Source organism: Schistocerca cancellata, chromosome 1, assembly GCF_023864275.1.
Source record: "Schistocerca cancellata isolate TAMUIC-IGC-003103 chromosome 1, iqSchCanc2.1, whole genome shotgun sequence".
In the NCBI taxonomy this organism is placed as follows: Eukaryota; Metazoa; Arthropoda; class Insecta; order Orthoptera; family Acrididae; genus Schistocerca; species Schistocerca cancellata.
This window is the reverse complement of record NC_064626.1, coordinates 606,686,905-606,691,605: the sequence shown is the minus strand read 5'-3', so window position 1 is coordinate 606,691,605 and position 4,701 is coordinate 606,686,905. Positions and strand designations below refer to the sequence as shown.

General features: G+C 40.8%; 1 pseudogene; it reads right to left on the bottom strand.

Moving 5' to 3' along the window:
- Positions 1-3,108: 3,108 nt before the first annotated feature.
- On the bottom strand, positions 3,109-3,226 carry LOC126102685 (5S ribosomal RNA; annotated as a pseudogene).
- Positions 3,227-4,701: the final 1,475 nt, after the last annotated feature.

The following is a 4,701-nucleotide window of genomic DNA, read 5'->3' as shown; positions in this document are numbered from 1 at the left end:
TTCTAGGGGACTGATGACCATAGCAGTTAAGTCCCATAGTGCTCGGAGCCATTTGCATCTTTTTTGTTTACTTATAAATTTCCTAAAAACGGTAGAATCTTTCTAAACCCCTTTGGTTAAATTATCTGGTTGATGGTAAGTTTGCAAAATACACGGTTAATATAACATATAGTAACAGTAATAATAATATTGGGAACTAAATTAATAACAAATAAATGATGTAGGCCACACAATTGCGATTTGGTTAGAATAATGTTTATTCACTCTAGCGCATATCCATTTACACAGTTCGATCATTCACAATCTCATCGCTAATTTCACGTTCGATACTCCACCACGTTAACTATGCCAAAAGTTAGAGTTCACAGCAGGCGGCCGGCCGCTGGTGGCCGAGCGGTCCTGCGCGCCTCAGTCTGGAACCGCGCGACAGCTACGGTCGCAGGTTCGAATCCTGCCTCGGCATGGATATGTGTGATGTCCTTAGGTTAGTTAGGTTTAAGTAGTTCTAAGTTCTAGAGGACTGATGACCGTAGATGTTAAGTCCCATGGTGCTCAGAGCCATTTGAATCATTTGAACCACACCAGGCGCGTGGCTGCTCACCGCTCAGAGACTCAAGTTCCGCGATACCACACAACGCGAAATTTGCTAAGTCGTTTCACTTCCTAGCTTCCTATAGACCCACCGTCAGCTTTCGCGTCTCCACTAGCACTGTCCCCAGCACGTCCACTGACGCGTTTTCCGCGCGCCGAATATCCTCGCTCAACTGACTGGGGTATTTCCCTTTCCTGTAGCCGTCCATCTGATAAGCTACATCTTATTCTACATTACTGTACATTTTAACATATTTAAATAATCAAACCTTGACCACTTTCACGTGCTAAATAAAGTAAAAATGATATCCATTACGTAATAAACGTTTAATTCTTTTACATAAAACCAATAGAATTTCCTTCTTAACTTTGACTGTCACGGCCAGTAGCTTTGAACCAATGAGTTTTCTGATAAATAAATGAAGAACAAAAGTAACTATTGTGCTGTAAACTTTACAACTAATATTCTATTACCTGATGACTCAATACGGTGTCTTGTTGCAATCGTTCAATGTTTATTGTGTGGAGGAAATGATGATCTGATGCTTAACTGAAAATACTGATAATTTAAGTTTACTATAACCGTTAAACAAATTAAGTTACATAGTTGATGTTTACAACGATTGTCATTTTAATGATGCACTTCTATATGAAATGTCGATCGCTAAGATCGACCAAAGTGTTCAGATTTTAGCATTCAGCTCTTTGTTACAAAACTTGTTAATTTCACTTTAACTATTATAGATATGATCAATGTTCAAGTTTTATTGGGATCACCATGAAAATTTATGGAGGATGGCAGATTAAAATTACTGTAGCTTGATTCCCTTCATTACTACAGAATGAAATACTTTTCATAAATATTTCCCTTTATGGCCGATCTTACATCCGCCATATTTAACATTCTGCGTCTCCCTGGACACTAAAAGTCCCTTACGCCCAGGCAGTCGATTTCTAGTAGAGCCAAAAATGTCAATAGAGTTCAAAGTCTTTCATAACACAAGAGGTATGAAGTTTTTTTCTACAGAGAAGATTGCCAAATGGCAGTTAGATAGAACATCACTTCACTGCTTAGGGTATATAACGCACCATGATTTTTTCTTGAAAATTGTTGCTCAAATCTGTGGCGGTGGTTTGAGCAGAAAACGTACATCCAAGACGTTTTTGTTGCGAAATTCTTTCAACTCCAACACTAGCTTCCTCTTTTCGCAGTACATCATTACTCAAAAGCTTTCCCGATCCACCAGTACAACTATGAATGCCAGTGTATGTAGTACATATGTCCACGTTTACCTCTTGCCGTTGGTAATAGAGAATATGTCGTTTCTCCCCTACTCCTTAAATTCTTGATTTCTTTGTGAAATAGCATTCAACGTCTTCTTATCTAGATTGTTCCTCTTTATTCTTTCCTACAGAGAAAACGTGTAAACAGAAAGACTCCACAATTTTGTTGTCGGATTCAGTGTTATTCTCATATTTTTATAACAACTTCCGATTTACTCCCGGTTGCCAATTCGTTTCCAGTTTACTGTCACAACAAACAAAATTTCATTTTGTTCTATAGACTTTTCCTCTCACAAAGGCGCAAGTCGGTATTGTTGCGTCCAAAACAATGGCTCTGAGCACTATGGGACTTAACAGCTATGGTCATCAGTCCCCTAGAACTTAGAACTACTTAAACCTAACTAACCTAAGGACAACACACAACACCCAGTCATCACGAGGCAGAGAAAATCCCTGACACCGTCGGGAATCGAACCCGGGACCCCGTACTCGAGAAGCGAGAACGCTACCGCGAGACCACGAGCTGCGGACAACGTTGCGTCCAATTTGACAACTGTCTTCCAAGTTTCTTAACGCGTCGCAGTTTACTTTGGCTGATTCTGTGTTGAAGCAAAGTGTTAAACAGAGTGAAAGAAACGAAGACTTACTAAGACTGCGTTGGAAATTTCTTAGTTTGGAAGTGCGAGGTAGATATTATATCCTTTTTGCTAAAATATAACATACTCATTTTCATTTTGTACTTTCACGGACGTATCTCTACTGCCTCTAAAGTCGAGTAAGAGTTTCATACCATTAACTTCTTCTATTCTACTCTTATTCTTCTTCGTTTTCTCTTTTTGCCTTTTCCTGTTACGGGGTTGGCTTTATTGTATTGAGTTTGACAATGTTCGTGTTAGTGCTAATAGGTGGTGATACGTTCGCAACGATACTTTCTCGTAAACTTGCAGTTGTGCTGGAACTTTGAGCTTTCTCGGTACGCCACTTGAGGATGTCCACTTCGACATGTGCCGCCTTTGAGGATCGTGGTCAAGCACATCACGGGGGAAACTCTCTCCTCCCCAACAGACCATGAAGGCCCAAAGGTACCGACCGGCCGCCGTATCATCCTCAGCCCACAGGCGTCATTGGATGCGGATGTGTGTGGTAAGCACACCGCTCTCCCGGCCGTATGTCAGTTTCCGAGACTGGAGCCGCAACTTCTCAATCAAGTAGCTCTTCAGTTTGTCTCAGATTTGCCAACAGCGCTCGGCAGACCGGATGGTTACCCATCCAAGTGCTAGCCCAGCCCGACAGCGCTTAACTTCGGTGATCTGACGGGAACCGGTGTTACTACTGCGGTAAGGCCGTTGGCACACCACGGGGGAGGTGCGTAGCACAGAGAGTCTGCTAGCAGCCGCGAGCGCTTGGTTGTTGCACAGGGGAGTGACGAGCGCCAACTTAGGAAGGTGGTAGGTTTTGCTGTTTGGAGGGTAGGTGGCCACATATAAAGTTGTAGGTTCCTTCGTGGCGTTTCCATTGCTAGTTTAGAGAATTGCCATGCGGAATTCCGCCACTTAAATATTCACTGAGGTGTACATGCTTTGCGACCATTTTGGCAGATATTATCACCATACAACGGAAGTTAATCTTGAGCTCCCCTCTGTTCTACTACTTGGTTGCGCCAAGACGGCTAAACTTAGTACTGACGTGCATCACTCTTGACAGGGCTCGTGGCAACTCGGTTACCCCGTCATATTTGAGTGAGCTTTTGTTTAAATTCCAAGAAAAGTGTTAGCGGTAGTTCGTGTGTGTTTGCGTTGTTTAAAGTGATTGGTAACACTTGCACTGCCTGAGACGTATCTTGACGTAAAAGGCTTTCGTGTTAAGCTCCCTGAGCTGAAGATCGGTTTGACCCATAACTAAATTTGTGTTGTAATTTATTACCCACGCGTCATTCATTTCTTTAAAATTCCGTTCCTCTTGCAACGTTATCACTCCGCTTCTCTATAATCGTAGTACTTGCTGTGCTTTCACATTGTGTAGGTGCTTGCTAACCAGAGACCATTGTTACCGAAGGTACGTATCGTTCGGGGTAGAACTCTACTACAAAGTTATAAACGTTACTTTTATCACTTGTCATCACAAATTCTTTTTCATTGGTTCAGACAGAATGGGGCGATGTTTGAACGATGAATAAATTATAGAGTTATTCTTACCTGGTGGAGACACCTGACTCGTTGGACAAACGAGATTCTTTTCAAACTACACCCGAATTTAGTGAAACAAAAATATCCCTTCCTCATGCTGACAGTGAAATAGAGGACGATGAAGAGGCATAAGAAGAAGAGAATATTAATAGAACCAAGACATTGTGGTTATTTTTCTGGAAAAAGGATCATTGTAAATAAGAGAAACAAGATGGTCCATCGATGTTTTATAGAACGACTGGGCATGGCAATGATCAAAACAAATATCAAAGAGAGAAAGACAAATTTCAGAAGTTTTTCTACGGACATGCAGACTATAGTTGACACATATTTGTGAAAAATTTTGAAACTGATCGAAGAATCCGCAGAGCAAGTCAAAACAGGACAGAGGCAGTCAAAAAAAGTCAAAGGTTTCACAAATCTATATTTGTCCAGGCCATAAACACACAAAAATTACTAAAATATGTTCTAAATTTTAAAAATGTGTGTGCAAAATACATTCCATTACACAAAAAGCTATATCTGGATTGTGATGGAGAAAAATAAGTACTTAGTTGATTTGTCCATATACAGTACTTACTGTCGTTATGTCTACTGGAAGTCATTATTTTTTCGTTATAGTTGATTGATAATTATTTGA